General features: G+C 41.2%; 1 pseudogene; it reads right to left on the bottom strand.

The window, feature by feature from the left end:
- Positions 1–9832: 9832 nt before the first annotated feature.
- Positions 9833–14142, bottom strand: LOC122478277 (annotated as a pseudogene).
- Between the last annotated feature and the right edge of the window lie 1926 nt (positions 14143–16068).

Here is a 16068-nt window from a genome sequence, read left to right as displayed (position 1 = left end):
TGTCAAGGCCTCTCTCACGGTGAGTCCTGTTCATTATGCCAGGCCTTCACTCAGGAAGAACCCGATCCTATTAAGGGCTCTCCTGATGAGGTCAGGATTACCCATGATAACCCTCCTGTTTTAACTCAGCTGATATGACCCTTAACTGAACATGCAAAGTCCCTTCACACCAGCACCAGGATTACTGTTTGATCCAACAACTGGGAGAATATGAACAACCTGAGGTTGGTTAAGGCAACCATCTTGGAATCTGCCCGGGTTTGTAAGTCAAATGCTTCTTTCACCCATTATTTTTACTGAATGCTTCAAACTTGTCTTTGGAAATAATGAGAAATTTATTGAACATTCATATAAACTTAACATCTCTCACTATGGTCTTCAATGAGATTTGGTAAAAGAGATTTAGGCATCAAAATTTTTATTTTATTATTTTATTTTTTTAATTTTTTTAAATTTATTTTTGAGACAGAGAGAGACAGCACATGAACGGGGGAGGGGCAGAGAGAGAGGGAGACACAGAATCGGAAGCAGGCTCCAGGCTCTGAACCATCAGCCCAGAGCTGCCATCAGCCCAGAGCCCGACGCGGGGCTCGAACTCACGGACCGCGAGATCGTGACCTGAGCTGAAGTCGGACGCTTACCAACTGAGCCCACACAGGCTCCCCAGGCATCAACAAATTTTTAAAAACACAGTTACTCTGTCCTAAAATATTTTAGGCAATTCTGCTTGTTGTCATTCCATTCAAATCTGCAATTTCATCAGTGGTTATTCCTTTGTATGATTTCCAGCTTAATTTGCATTGAGCAACAATGTACTTTTTCATTCTGTGAATACATTGAACCAGTTGAATGTGAGGTTAATGTGCCCCATCAAATCCTTCACGAGATAGAATTGCCTGCACACCATATGCAACATTGTATGCCAGAAATTAATGAGGTGCCAGTGAGCAAAAGATCAAATGTGTATGATATTCTGTATCCTCTGTGTAACACGGTTCAGAATAATTGGCTGTGGTTTTCTTCCAATGCAAATAGTTCTTACCTTGGCATGAACTTTGGTATTTCATTTTAATGGGCCGGAAATCCTCCTGAGTGTATGATCAGGAGTAGGATTGCTAGACTGTACACGGGATGTGCTGTAACCAGACCAGCGCACGCCAGCTTGATTTCCAAAGTGTTTGTACCAGTGTAACCTTTCACCAGGCGTGTGCATGTGTTTCTGTTGCTGTTCCGATTGCTCTGAAAATGAAAACTGAGAGGCAGCTCTTTCACCTGAAGGGCAGGCAATAGTGTGAACATCACGGCCTGGTTGCAGGACTGCCCAGGTCTGACCCTATTAATAACTTGATTTCCTTTACTTGAATTCCATGTACCTTGTTACTATACCTGCAACCTCTAAGTCCAGATATGCTTCGTTTCCACATCACCATATAGTATTGTTTTATTCACTTGGAATCTTTTACCGTATATGTTTAGAATCATCCATAATAAAGACAGAGGAAGGGAAAGGGGGAGCAGACCGGTGCAAGGAGAGACAAAACACAATAGAAAACAAGAGCAAGAAAATAAAGGAGCAGAATTGAAGGCAGTGAATACAGACAACATTTTCAAAGTGCAAGGAGGGGTGCCCGGGGGGCTCAGTTGGTTAAAAGTCCGACTTTGGCTCATGTCAGGATCTCGTGGTTCATGGGTTCGAGCTCCGTGTCAGGCTCTGTGCTGACAGCTCAGAGCCTGTAGCCTGCTTCGGATTCTATGTCTCCCTCTCTCTACCCCTCCCCTGCACACCCTCTGTGTCTCACTAACTCTCTTTCTCTCTCTCAAAAATAAAAATAAACATTGAAAAACTCAAGTGCAAGGAAATAAAAGGGATGTAGAATAAAATAAGTTTTAGAGAGCTTTACTAGCAATCTATTACTGTGTAACAGACGACGCTCACAGTTAGTGGCTTAAAACAACAAACTCCTCTTTGCTCACAAGATACTATAAGACAAATGCCCTGGAGCAGAGGCTGAAGGGAGAAGCTGGATAAAGAGGAGGAATTTACAGAAGGAATAAGTAGTGGGTGGTTGCTTTACAGATGGAAAGATTTTGTTAGTCCTCCGGGGAGCAGGTTCCAAAACAAGACAGGGTTAAATTCACCATGATATCATCAAACACCTGTCAGAGCATAGGAGAGGGAGACAAAAAATTCTGGAAGGGCCAGCAGACCTAGATGCCAGTCCGGCCCCACATGATGGTCCAGAGGAGACAGGTGTGTTGCACTATCACAGACCACCAGGCAACCTACGTGAAGGTGAGCAAGGCCGGAGAGGAGTCCTCAGCTACAGTCAGCCGTCAGACAGCCCCATGCCGCCCAGAAACCAGCCCGCCTTCATGTCCCAGACCTGTTACTGTGTGACTCAGCCCATGGGAAGTAGGGCTTCTGCACAAATACTGCCGTGGATTGCAGAGCCCAGGTGTGGGGGCCCTTGTGACTTATCTGGGAGCGTGACCCCAACCTTCCTACCTGAGCGGTCTGGGCCGCTGGAAATGAAGACCTTGTCAGGCTGGGTTCCTGCACTTGTCCCTTCATAGTTACAATGGGACAAGGAAGAACCAGCAGGCATCCGCGTCTTACCCGGGTTCCCCCTACATTTACTCTTATCCCAGTTGTGTAAGAGGACCCCGACCCCCTCCTGAGGATCAGGGTGGATTACTTCTGCCTGGAGAAGAGCAGACTCCTGCCCTGGGCACAGGGAGTCCAAACATCCCTGGTGGCAGCCATAATGTGTATGAGGTTCAGTCGATCCTTATTCCAGGACCTCCAACCTGCCGTGTTGAGAAATGCAGACAAAAGAAGCAAAATTTCTCCAGTGGCTGATTGGAACCAACAGTATGTGGATCGATACCTGTTTCCACCCCTTGGGTCCTGGACTCACTCTTCTTCATGAGACCACAGCACTATATAGAGAAATCTCATTCAAAAAATACATTGTCTTCTGGAAAATGGCACCCATCCCTTTGGAGTATTTTCTCAAAGCTGACAGCTTGTGCCCTAGAAGGGCCATTCTGTGTGGCTGACTATATCTGGACCATCTGAAATGTAACATGACAGGTGGATCCCATAGTCACGGCACATCCTGCACCTCCTTCACTGTGAGGGGTCTCCCAGCTACATACCGTGTGGAGAGCAATTCTGAGCCTGTGGATCATGCATTTTGATAGCCCCTAGATAGTGGCACTGGCTGTGTGGGCACACATGGGATAGGTATCTGTCCCTGTGAGGATGAGTCCCTGGCCCTTCCAAGATGGAAGGGGCTCAATGCAGTCAACTTGTCACTTCATGGACAGTTAATCACCTAAAGAGATGGTGTTATAGCAGGGCCCAGTGTTGGCCTCTGTTTCTGACAGGGTGGACATTCAGAGGTAGCAGTAGACCAAATGGGAATCATGGCTGCTGGATCCATATGTGGCTTTGTCTCTGCCATGTGGTCACTCCATTCATGCGCCCATTCCACCAGTCCTGGGCTGACCAGTGATAAAGGCTTGATGAAGTCAACTTATCAGCTCAGTGTTTCATTTCCTGTTCGTGGGTGGGTGTTTGCTGGTGAATGATTCAGGCTTCAGTGCCGAGAGACCATTTCCATTTAGGATGGACTGATGCAGACCTGGCTAATTGATGACTTAGTGTGTTACACAGAACCTAGCACATAGGGTCATTTTAAAAAGTTTATTAATTTATTTTGAGTGGGCGTAGAGAGAGAGAATGAGTGGGGGGAGGTACAGAGAGAGGGAGAGAGAGAATCCTAAGCAGCCTCCATGCTCAGCACTGCGCCCAATCAGAACTCTATCTCATGAATTGTGAGATCATGCCCTGAGCCGAAATCTAGAGTCAGACACTTCACAGACTGAGCCACCAGGAGCCCTGCATATGGTCATTTTTAATCATGTGCCTTCTTGGTGTCCCATGGACAAGGGTTCTGTCTTACCAGGTCCTGAAACACACCACATGGCACTTTTATTCTAAAAGGGAATCTACTACTCTTTGTGGATGGCATGGCCTTACTACAATACCTGAGGTGCCAGCATGTGATTCTCCTACTAGTGCTTTCCTTTAGCTCCACACTGCATCCTTTCCCAGCATTGACCCTTCTACCATCAAGAGGTCCAATAGATGGTATCTGAATGTAGCATGGCCTGGATATTTCTGTTCTGGCCCCACTCAAAGCTAGCATCCCTCTAGGTCATCCAGACATGGGCCAAACGTAACACCTATGTGTGAAGTGTGTGCTGCTGGAACCCCACGTGTCCCCTGGGCCATGTCCTTCCTTCTTTGCAGTGAGAGATGCAACTCGCAATAATCAGTGTTTTACCTTGGAGGGAATATCCCTGCATGCCCCTGACGTCTAGATCCATAAACCTTAATCAGATAGCCCCTCCCTGCTTCTCTAAAATGATTCGTTTACTTCATTTTTAATGTTTAGAAAATGATGGTAGTTAGCATCAATGACCAAATTTATCATAGTTTTAAAGCGTAAAATGTAAGATTTACCATCTTAACCATTTTTAGGTGTACTGTTCAGTGTATTAAGTACATTTATACTCCAAGACTACCGTTAACACCATCTGTCTTCAACTCTTTTCTTATAATCAAGACTGAAACTCTTTATCCATTCAACAAAATTCCGTCATTATCCCCTTGTCACATCCTCTGCAAAATGCCATTCTAGTTCCTGTCTCTATGGATTGGGCTATTCTAGATCCCATATGTAAGTGCAATCATACAGTACTTGTGTTTTGGTGGCTGGTGTATTTCAATTAGCACAATCTTCTCAAGGTTCATCTGTGTTGTAGCGTGTATCAGGTTGTTCCTTCTTTGTAAGGCTGTATTGTATTCCATTGTACGTATACACCTTATTTTGCTTATCCCTTCATCTATTGATGGACAATGGGTTGCTTAATTCTTTTGGCTCTTGTAAATAATGCTGCTTATAAGTATGGGCTTATAAACACCTGTTCACGTCTCTTCTTTCAATTCTTTTGGGTATATACTCACAAATGGAGTGGGTGGATCATACAATAATTCTATGTTTAATTTTTTGAGGAAGCTTCATACCATTTTCCATAGTGGCTGCTCATTTTACATTCCCAACAGTGTACAAGGGTTCCAATTTCTTTTCCTGTTCACTGGCACTTGTTATTTTGTTATTTTTAAAAGAGTAGCCATTCTATTTGGTGTGAAGTGGTATCGATGGACCCTCATTTGTCCCCTTGTACGAAGGCTGGAAGAAACCACTTCTTCCCCTAAGAACTGGTATCTCACTGTGGTTTTGATTTGCATTTCCCTAAGGATTATTGATGTTGCATATCTTCTCACGTGCTTGTTGGCCATTATATATCTTCTTTGGAGAAATATCTGTTCAAGTTCCCAGCCCACTTTTTAATTGGGTTGTTGGTCTTTTTTCATCTCAGGAGCTGTCTATGTGTTCTGAATATTAATCCCTTATCAGATTTGTGAGTTGGAACTATTTTCTATGGGTTACATTCTTCCTCTCTTGATACTGTTCTTCAATGCACAGAAGTTTTAAATTTTCACGAGGACCCATTTGACTATTTTTTCTTTTGTTGCCTATGACTTTCATGTCACATTCAAGAAATCACTGTCAAAGCTAATGTTGTGAAGCTTTGCCCTAAGTTTTTCTTCTAAGATTTTTATAGTTTTTGCCCTGAGGATTAGGTTTTTCATCCATTTTTAGAGTAATTTGAGTGAGGTCTTAGGTATGGGTCAACTGTATTCTTTTGCATGTGGATATCCAGTTTTCCCAGTATCATTTGTTGAAATGACTGTCTTTTCACAATAAATGGTCTTGGCACCTTTGGCAATAATCACTTGACCATATATCCAAAGGTGATTTTCTGGACTCTGTTTCTGCTTAAGTCTGTATATCTATTTTTATGCCACTACCACAATGCTTTGATTTCTGTAGCTTTATATAAGTTTCAAAATTAAGAATTTCAAAGTTAGGCCTTCAACTTTGTTCTTTTTCATGAATGTTTTGGCTTTTGGGGTCTCTTGACCCCAAATAAAATTCCATATGATTTTTAGAATGAATTTTTCTATTTCTGCAAAATATATCATATGGATTCTGATAGGGATTGCATTGAATCTGTTGATTGCTTTGGGTAATATTAACAAATCAAAAATGTTAAGTCTTTCAACGTAGAAAAGTCTTCCCTTTTCTTAATGTCTTCATGAATTTCTTTCAACAATTTTCTTAGTCTTCCCTGTACAAGTTTTTGCCTCCTTCGTGAGGTCAGCTCCCACAGTTTTATTCATGCTATTGTAAATAGAAGCGTTTTCTTAATGTCCTTTTGAACTGTTCATTGTGACTGAATAAAAATGCACATGATTTTTTCATGTGATTTTGTATCCTGCAACTTTGCTGAATTCATTTATTAATTTTACCATTTTCTTTTCTTTTCTTTTTTTTTTTTTTTTTGGTTGGATTTTTTCTGGAGTTTCTACAGAGAAGTTTATGTAATGAAACAGGGATCAATTCATTCCTTCCTTTCCAATCTGGATACCTTTTACATCTTTTTCTTGGCTAACTACTCAGGCTATAGCTTCCAATACTATGTTGAACAAAAATGATGAGAGCAGACATCCTTGCCTTATTCCTAATCTTGGAAAGTTTTTAGGCTTTCAACATTGATGTTCACTGTGGGGTATTCATCATTGGATTTTATTATTTTGGGATAATTTCCTTTTCTTCCTTGTTGAATAAATGCTTTTATAAGGAAAGGATGTTGAATTTTTTCTTTTTCTGCATTGAGCATTGAGATGACCATGTGGTTTTTTTCACCTTAATTTTTTTAATGTGATGTATCACCTTGATTGATTTCCTGTGTTGATACATCCTTGCATTCCACGAATAAATCCCACTTGGTCTTGGTGTATAACCATTTTAATATGCTTCTGAATTCAATTCGCTAGTATTTTGTTGAGTTTTGCACCAATATTCATCAGGGATATTGATCAGTAGCTTTCTTTCCTTGTAGGATCTTTGTCTGGCTTTGGTATCAAGACCATGCTAGCTTTATAGAACGACTTCAGAAGAGTTTCCCTTTGCTTCAAATTTTTGGGAAGAGTTTGAAAAGTGTTGGTGTTCATTCTGTAGATGTGTGGTAAAGCTCACCAGTAAAGCCATGTGGTCCAAGGCTTTTCTTTGTCAAGTGTACCCTTTCTGGTTATAGGTCTATTCAGATATTCTATTTTCTTATAATTGTGTCTTGGTAGGTTTTAGTTTCAGGGAATCTATCCATTTCGTCTAGGTTTTCCAATTTGTTTGCATACAGTTGTTTACAGTACTGTCTTATAATCCTTTTTATTTCTGTAGAATAGGTAGTAGTATCTACACTTTCCTTTCTGATTTTAGTAGTGTGTTTTCTCTCTTTATGTCATTAGTCAATCTAGGTAAAGCTTTGTCAATGTTATTGATCTTTGCAAAAAACCAGTTTTTGGTTTCATTGATTTTCCAGATTACTTTTCTATTCCCTTTTCTACTCCTATTATTTATCTCTCTTCTATTCTATTCTATTCTCTCTATTGTCTCTGCTATTCCTATTCCAATTCCTAGAAGATTACTTTTCTACTCCTATTATTTATCTTTGATATAATACTGATTCCTAAATTTCTTCTGCTAGCCTTGTGTTTACTTTGTTGTTCTTTTACTAGTTCTTAAGTTGTAGAGTTTGGTTGTTGATTTGAGATCTTTTTTGATATAAGCATTTTCAGCTATAAATTTTCCCATTAGCCTTGTTTTCCTGTATTCTATAAGTTTGGATATATGGAGTTTTGTTTTCAGGTGTCTCTAAATATTTTCCAATGATTTTTTTGGTGGTATACTTGTTATTTTACTGTTAATTTGACACATCTGGACCAAAGTATTCACAATACTTGATATACTTTGAAGGGAATCATGCACTATAGTTTTAGATGTAACCGGAGAACAAGCAAGAAAAAAGGCTTTAAAATATATCCAGTGTGTATTATTTCAATATTCATTCATTTACAAATTAGACTACATACTGTTCTTTTTCTTTTTGTAATTCTTTAAAGCTATTTATTTGGTTATTTATTTAGTTATTTATTTATAGCGTGGGTGGGTGAGTGGGGAAGTGGGCAGAGAGAAACTTGAGCAGGCACCACCTTCAGCATGGAGCCCAAAAGCAGGGCTCAATCTCATGACCAGGAGTTCATGACCTGAGCTGCAATCAGAAATCAGATGCTCAACCAACTGAGCCACCCAGGCACCCCTCTTTTTCTTTTTCTTTCATTGTTTTATTCAGGCAGGATTCATCCAAGGAAAAACAATTTAATTTTGTTTGCATTGCATAATACAAATGTTATGAGTGAAATGTTCTCTTATCTCCTGCATCCAGGAGAGAACCCATGAAATTCTCAGTTAGTATTCTAAACCAATAGGTCCTACTAAAAATAGGTCAAAATTTCAACAGCCAAATAACCAGCCTGTTTGTGGTCTTGAAGAATATCTAATGGACTCTCAGGTGTTCTTATAATGAGGAGTACTTCAATTCTATGAGATTTGTCAAAATTTCAAAGAGCATTGCATACAGAATCATTCTTGAAGTTCTAAATGCCATTTAAATGACAACAATGGGAATTTTAAGTGGTTGTCTCACAGGGCCAAACCTGTAAATCCTAACTAGCTGAAATTCAGTACTATCATGACTTCTCATTTACAAGGTAACTAGTTGGTAAATTAATAGATGGCATAAAAATTAATACTTGACATTATTTTTAAAGGAGACAATGTATGATAACCAGGGAATACAGAAAACTCAGTGTATTTTCCAATAAGATAACCATTTAAGCCTCTATCTGTATACAACAGCATGTAAGCCTGTATCTATAATGAACTTGCACATTTACCACAGTTAATCTTTTTTTTTTTAAAAACATTTTTTTTAACGTTTATTTATTTTTGAGACAGAGAGAGACAGAGCATGAACGGGGAAGGGGCAGAGAGAGAGGGAGATACAGAATCGGAAGCAGGCTCCAGGCTCTGAGCCATCAGCCCAGAGCCCGACGCGGGGCTCGAACTCACGGACCGCGAGATCGTGACCTGAGCTGAAGTTGGACGCTCAACCGACTGAGCCACCCAGGCGCCCCTACCACAGTTAATCTTATTATGAGTTCTTGAATTATTTTAGATATACACCTTTTTATTGACTAAATATTATATTTGTATAGCTGGTGATGATGACTTAGGACATTGAGATGTTTTCAAAATATTTTTTAAGTTTATTTCTTTTGAGAGAGAGAGAGAGAGAGAGAGCAGGGGAGGGGCAGAGAGAGAGGGAGAGAGAGAATCACAAGCAGGCTCTGCACTGTCAGCACAGAGCCTGATGTGGAGCTAGGATTCACAAAACAAATCATGACCTGAGCTGAAATCAAGTCAGATGCTTCACTGATTGAGCCACCCAGTGCCCTGAGATGTTTTAAAAATATTTATAAATGTGTTTCTGCTATGCAAAAATAGCTGGCAATAATTTTACAGCACTTGGTTTTATAGAATTAAAATCTTACACAGTACTTATTTTAATGTTTAAAAAATTCACAGAAAAAATACAAATTACATAACCTGATTGCATGGTACTGTTATTTCCAGTTTCCAGTTCTGGTAATTAAAGCCTCCATTAAGTCTGTTTACAATTCATTACCGGTACATTTATGAAGGCAGCTCACATGATTTGCAAACAAAACCTTCAGGCTTCATGTTATTTACCAAAGAATTCAGCACAGCAAGAAAGGAAAACCCAGTATACAAATTTACAGACTAATTTGCAAATTGACCCGTTCCTGTGATCCAAACTGTTTCAAGCTTTCAAGGTGCTGTCCCTCATGTTCCATATCATTGTGACGGTCCCTTTTACCCACAGAGGATCCACGGGTCTTTGGGAAGACTCAAACAATGTGAGGCCATGTGAAAAGTCACTGACTTCACCTTCAGTCCCGTAAATTGTTAATACTGGAGAAGTTATCTTAGAGACTTTGTCAATGTTTGGGAATGCATCCAAACAGTAGGTCTTCATGGTATCAGGAAAAGCGACTGGCATTGCGGAGGTCAAAGGGGAATGAAGAATTATGCAAGCACTCTTACACCAAACTGCAAGATCCACAAATGGTACTGTCTCTCTCTAATTTGGCCATTATAGAATCACATTTTCAGGGCGTTATCCATATCTTGTCCTAAGAGCAAGCCAAGCAGCTTCTATATCCGCACAGAGGTTCTTCTCTGTTGGTTTCCCAGACCTTGCGCCATCCCAGAATAATCCTATGAGAACATATGACTATTACTCCGTGATCCCAGTCCTATGTAAAGCTGCTCATCTGACCAAGATCAACGGCACTTTCATGTGAGAAGAATAAAGTGTACTTGACATTGGGTGAACAAGCATAAACATGCAGGAATTCTGCTGCCTTTATTGGTTCTAGTCAGTAAACTCTAATAGCATCTCTTTGTCTGGAAGAGTGCTGCCAGTCTGCTGGTTGTGATTGATGTAAAGTCCAGAGGCTTCCACATTCATCATACATCAGCATGTAAGTTGGATCAGGTGGCAAAAATGCTAATTTTGAAGCCATTTTCCCAGGGAAGGCAGACAGCAGAAGAGGACACATAGTTCACTAAAGGAGAGATTACTCTTCTGCACCTGAGGTGTCAGGAAGAAAGAGCTGGAAGGGAGCCCCTGCCCACGCACTGTCCTCCACAAGGTGTGAACCACCTGTACTTTCTGCCACCTCCCCTTCTGGCACTACAGAAGCCCCCCAAGACGCAGCCAGGTCTTTCTTCACCCTTACTGTCCTTTCTCTGCTTCTCCTCAGTCTCCAAACACAGGGCCATTTCTCCTGGCAGGAGGAAGGAGGACAGAGAACCGAGGGGGCAAGCAGAACCCTTGCTAAGGAAGGAGTTGGTCACCGATATAAATATTTTTTAAATAGTTCACTTGGGATTTCTTTGGGCCCATTGGTTAAGAGTGTGTTTGATTTCCTCCACTTTGTCAATTTTCCAGTTTTCCTTTTGGTTTTGATTTCTAACTGTATCCCATTGTGGTAGGAAAAGATAGTTTGTCTGATAGCTCCTTTTTAATACTGTTGAGTCTTAGTTTGTGGTCTAACATATGGTGTATCCTGGACAACGTCCCATGTGCGCTGGAGAAGAACGTGTATTCTGTTATTTGTGGGTGGAGTGCTGGGTACGTGTGTCAGATCTAGCTGGTTTATGTTGCTCCAGATCTGTGTTTCTCTACTTTTCTTCTGCGGGGTGCTCTATCCAGCTTTGAGAATGGGAGAGTGAATTCTCCAGCTACTATTGCTGATCCCTACTTCTCCCTTCTATCAAGTTTTGCTCACATAGTTTGTTGATCTGTTATTAAATTCTAGAAGTTTATCATTGTTATATCTTCCTGCTATATTAAAACTTTTATTAATATTTACTATTCTTTTTTGTCCCTTCTAAATTTCTTTGATTTAAAGTCTATTTGGTCTGATATCAGAAGAAATACTCCAGTTCTCTCTTGGTTACTGTGGGCAGGGGATACCTTTTCCTTCTTTTCACTGTCAAACTATTTGTGTTTTTGGATAAAGTGAGTCTCTTTTAGACAACATAGAGTTAGATTATCTTTCTGTTACCGTTCTGCCAAGCGTCTGGTTTTGATTGGAGCATTTAATTCATTTAGATTCAAAGTAATTGCTGATAAGGAGGGACATGTCTCTGATATTTGGCTATTTTCTATATGCCTTATAATTATGTTGTTCCTCATTTCTGGATTTATTGTTTTAGTGTTTGTTTAGTTTCATTTTTTAGTGAAATGGTTTAATTCCTTCTTATTTCCTTTTACATATATTACTCTATAGACATTTTCTTTGTGTTTACCATGGGGATCACATTACACATCCTAAAAGTATAGCCCTCTAATGTGTATTTCTACAAGCTTATCTTCAATAACAAACCAAAAGTCTCATTTTATACAGCTCCATCTGATCCCCTTGCAGTAATTGATGTCAGAAAATTACATCTTTGTACACTGTCCCAAAACAGACTAATAATTGTTTTCGTGTATTTGTCAAATCAAGTCAAAAACAAAAAGTGGAGTTACAATTCAAAGGTATGATAATAGTGGCTTTTTCTTTCATGTATCAGTCATTTAAATCATGTAGACAAGGGGCGCCTGGATGGCTTGGTCGGTTAAGCGTCTGACTTAGGCTCAAGTCATGATCTCATGGTCCGTGGGTTCGAGCCCCGCGTTGGGCTCTGTGCTGACAGCTCAGAGCCTGGAGCCTGTTTCAGATTCTGTGTCTCCCTCTCTCTCTGCCCCTACCCTGTTCATGCTCTGTCTCTCTCTGTCTCAAAAATAAATAAACGTTAAAAAAAATTAAAAAAAAATCATGTAGACAACAAACACTAGAGTTACAAACCAAAGTCACACTAATACTACGTTTATAATTGCCCATTTATTTACCTTCACTGAGGTCTGTATTTCTTCACACAGCTTCAGTGACTGTCCAGTGTCCTTTCATCCTGAAGGATTCCCTTTGCAGACCTTGCAGGGAAACTATGGTGGAAATGAATTCTGTCAGCCTTTGTTGACCAGCGAATGTCATCATTGCTCGCTCACTTTGAAGACCCATTTTGCAGATATAGGATTCTTAATTGAATATTTTTCTTTCAGCACACGGCGTATCAGCCCATTGCCTTCTGGTCTCTAGGGTTTCTGATGACAAACCTGCCATTTTTTAAAGGAATGCTTGTATACAATGAGTCCCTTTTCTCTTAGTGCTTTCAAGACTCTTTCTTTGCCTTTGGTTTTCAACAGTTTCATTATAATGTGTCTTGGTGTGGATGTCTTTGCGTTCACCTTAAATGGAATTTACTGTTCTTCCTGGATGTTTATATTTACATCTTTCATCAATTTGGACCAAGTTTTCAGCCATTATTTCTTCAAATAATCTCTCTTACTTTATTCTCTGTCTTCTGTCTGGGACTCCCACAATGCATATGTGGGTCCCCTTTCTGGTGTCTCAGTGCTCCCCTAGGCTCTGTTCACTTGTCTTTAGTGTTTTTCATTTGGTTCCTCAGATGTGATCACTTCAATTGTCCTATGTTCATGCTCAGTGATTCTTTGTTCTGATTACTGTAATCTGCTCTTGAAACCTCTCATAAATTTTTCATTACAGTTATTGTACATATCAGCACTGGACTTTCAGTTTCTTTTCGTGCTTTGTATCTCTTTGTTGATATTTTATTTTATTCTTAGCTCAATGTCTTGATTTTTTGTGATTTCCTTTAATTCTTTGAGCATCTTACAGACAGTTGGTTTAAAGTACTTGTCTATGGACACCTGGGTGGCTCAGTCGATTAAGCATCTGACTTCAGCTCAGGTCATGATCTCATGGTATGTGGGTTCGAGCCCCATGTCGGGCTCTGTGCTGACAGCTCAGAGCCTGGAGTTTGCTTCAGATCTGTATCTCCCTCTCTCTCTGCCTCTCCCTGCTCACACTCTGTTTCTCTCTGTTTCTCTCTCTCAAAAAAAAAAAAACTTTAAAAACAATTTTTAAAAATAAATAAATTACTTCTAGTAAGTCCACATTCTGATCTTTCACAGGGATGTTTTCTAGGTTTTCTTTGTTTGTTTCAATGAATCATATTTTCCTGTTTCGTTGTATACTTTGTGTTTTGTTGTTGTGGAAAACTGGTCATCTCAATCTTATAATGTGGTAACTCTGAAAACCAGATTCTTCCCATTAGCCGGTTTGTTTTTGTTTTGATTTTTGATCATTGTAGTCTGTGTGCCAGAAAGCAGCCTGAGGTTCACATTTCAGCTCTTCCAAAGTCATTTTTCAGCCATGCTTCCCCCTGAGCATGTGTGCGTGGTAACTTTCTACATTCTGCCCACCTTTCCACCAGTGTTGTTCAGTGAGAAACTGAGAGCAGAGTGACAATGCCTCAGTGTGGCCACAGTGCTGAAGACAGAAGCCCCAAGCTCCCCTTTTACCTGCTTAGCCAGGACCTCCCCAAGGTCTCCCTCAGCTACTGCATAAGGATAGGGCTCTACATACAGGGGGCAGACCCCTTGGGTCATGTTTGGCTTGTAAAGTGTTTCCCCAAATCTACACTGACACTGATGTTTCCTCCCCATTGAATAACCAGGGACTCTGGCCTGACAGAAGAAAAAGGTCTCTAGGCCATTAAGGTTGATTCCTAGACCCACAAACATGCTGGATGCTCCAGTACACATTCTGGCACTTTCCACAGAGGACCTTGGACCTAGGAGTCCCTGTCACTTGGTCTTGCTGCTGCCTCTGATGCTAGAGGCTGGGATACTGACTCTTTCCTTTAGTGCTGTAAATGCCACAATCTTCTCTCCTGACCACTTCAGGTCGCACCATCTGCTACCCATAACACTTGAGTCAGGACCTCTGGTACCCAAGCTCAAATCTCATTTGTACCCTGATGGCTAACCAAGAAATTTGAGGTCAGCCAGTCAGGAGCTCCCAAGGACCTTAATCCCTGTAGCTGTGCTAATGACCTACAACAGGAAAAGCCCCTTCCTGAGTCCCAGACATCTTAAAGGCATCTGGTGGTTAAGCGCTGCCTGTCTACAGTTCCCAATTGATTGAAACGTGAGTGCAGGAGACACTGTGCATAGCCCTGGTTGCTTTCTCAGGCAACCAAGACCAACAGGCAGGCTCTAAACTCACATAGGAACACATGCAGATGCAGCCACATGTGTACAGGACCCACCACACCAAACACCCATGAACTTTCCTCTTTCCAGTCTCAAAGTAAACGTTAAGGAATTCTGGTCACAGCCTGCCTTCCTTCCTTCCTTCCTTCCTTCCCTCCTATTTCCAAGTATATTAAGTGAATGCCTCTGTGCCAATCTCTGTGTTAGGCCCTGTACTCATTTAATGAAACAGAACATATATTCTCCTAATGCTGACCATCTGATAAGAAAGACAGACAATAAATAAAACATACTAATAGCAAGCAGTACATTGTATGGTACATATTCCTGTGACCTGTTGCTAGGTAACCAAAAATCTACAAATAAAACAACCACTTCTTAGGGGCACCTGAGCGGCTCAGGTGGTTGAGCGTCAGGCTCTTGATTTCAGCTCAGGTCATGACCCAGGGTTGTGGGATGGAGCCCCCCATCAGACTCCTTGCTGAGCATGGAGCCTGCTTAAGATTCTCTCCCTCTCTTCCTCTGCCTCTTTCCCCTCTGCGTGCTCTCTCTCTCTCTCTCTCTCTCTCAAATTAAAAAAAAAACCCAACAACCACCTTTTAATTCTCTCTCATTCTGTAGGTCGGATCAGCTCGGTGGGCAGCTCTTCTGCTTCATGTGACATGAGCTGGGGCTACCTTCATCTGGAGATCTGAATGGTCCAGAAAATACCAAAAGGCCTCCTCACAGAGCTGCAGGTGGTGCTGGCTCTCAGTGGAGAGTACAGTGAGGCAGTTAAGTGCCCTGTGCTGCCATCTAGTGTTGATCCAGGTCTTGAAGGTCACAAGCTCTGGGGGAAAAGAGAAGCCAGTAGAAGCCCAACTGGTGTAGAATGTTGCTTTGTGAGTCTCAGGACTTCTCTTCAGATGCTGCAATCTCAGCTTGGCCTTTCTGTGAAGGAGGATAGAACCCTCATTTTTTTTATACAATATTTTTTCCTTTTTCTTTAATTCTCTTTATTAATTTATTTAAGAGACAGGGGGAGACAGAGGATCTGAAGTGGGCTCTGTGGTGACAGCAGACAGCTTGACTCGGGCTTGACCCACGAACCATGAGATCATGACCTGAACCAAGGTGGGATGCTTAACCCACTGAGCCACCCAAGTGGCCCAGTACCCTCACTTTTTTTCCTCTCTCACCCTTTTTCCAACCCTTGCTAGTCTCCCCCCATGATCCCTCAACATTCCTCTGCTTCCACCAACCACCAGACAGGAGCAGGAAAGGGCCTCAGGATCAAGGACAACACCCTGGAGCAGAAATTCAATCTCTTCCTCCCTCTCA

The sequence above is a fragment of the Prionailurus bengalensis genome (genome assembly GCF_016509475.1).
Source record: "Prionailurus bengalensis isolate Pbe53 chromosome B2 unlocalized genomic scaffold, Fcat_Pben_1.1_paternal_pri B2_random_Un_scaffold_46, whole genome shotgun sequence".
NCBI classification, from domain to species: Eukaryota; Metazoa; Chordata; class Mammalia; order Carnivora; family Felidae; genus Prionailurus; species Prionailurus bengalensis.
Note: the sequence above shows the minus strand (reverse complement) of the source record. Positions and strands in the feature narration are given on the sequence as shown.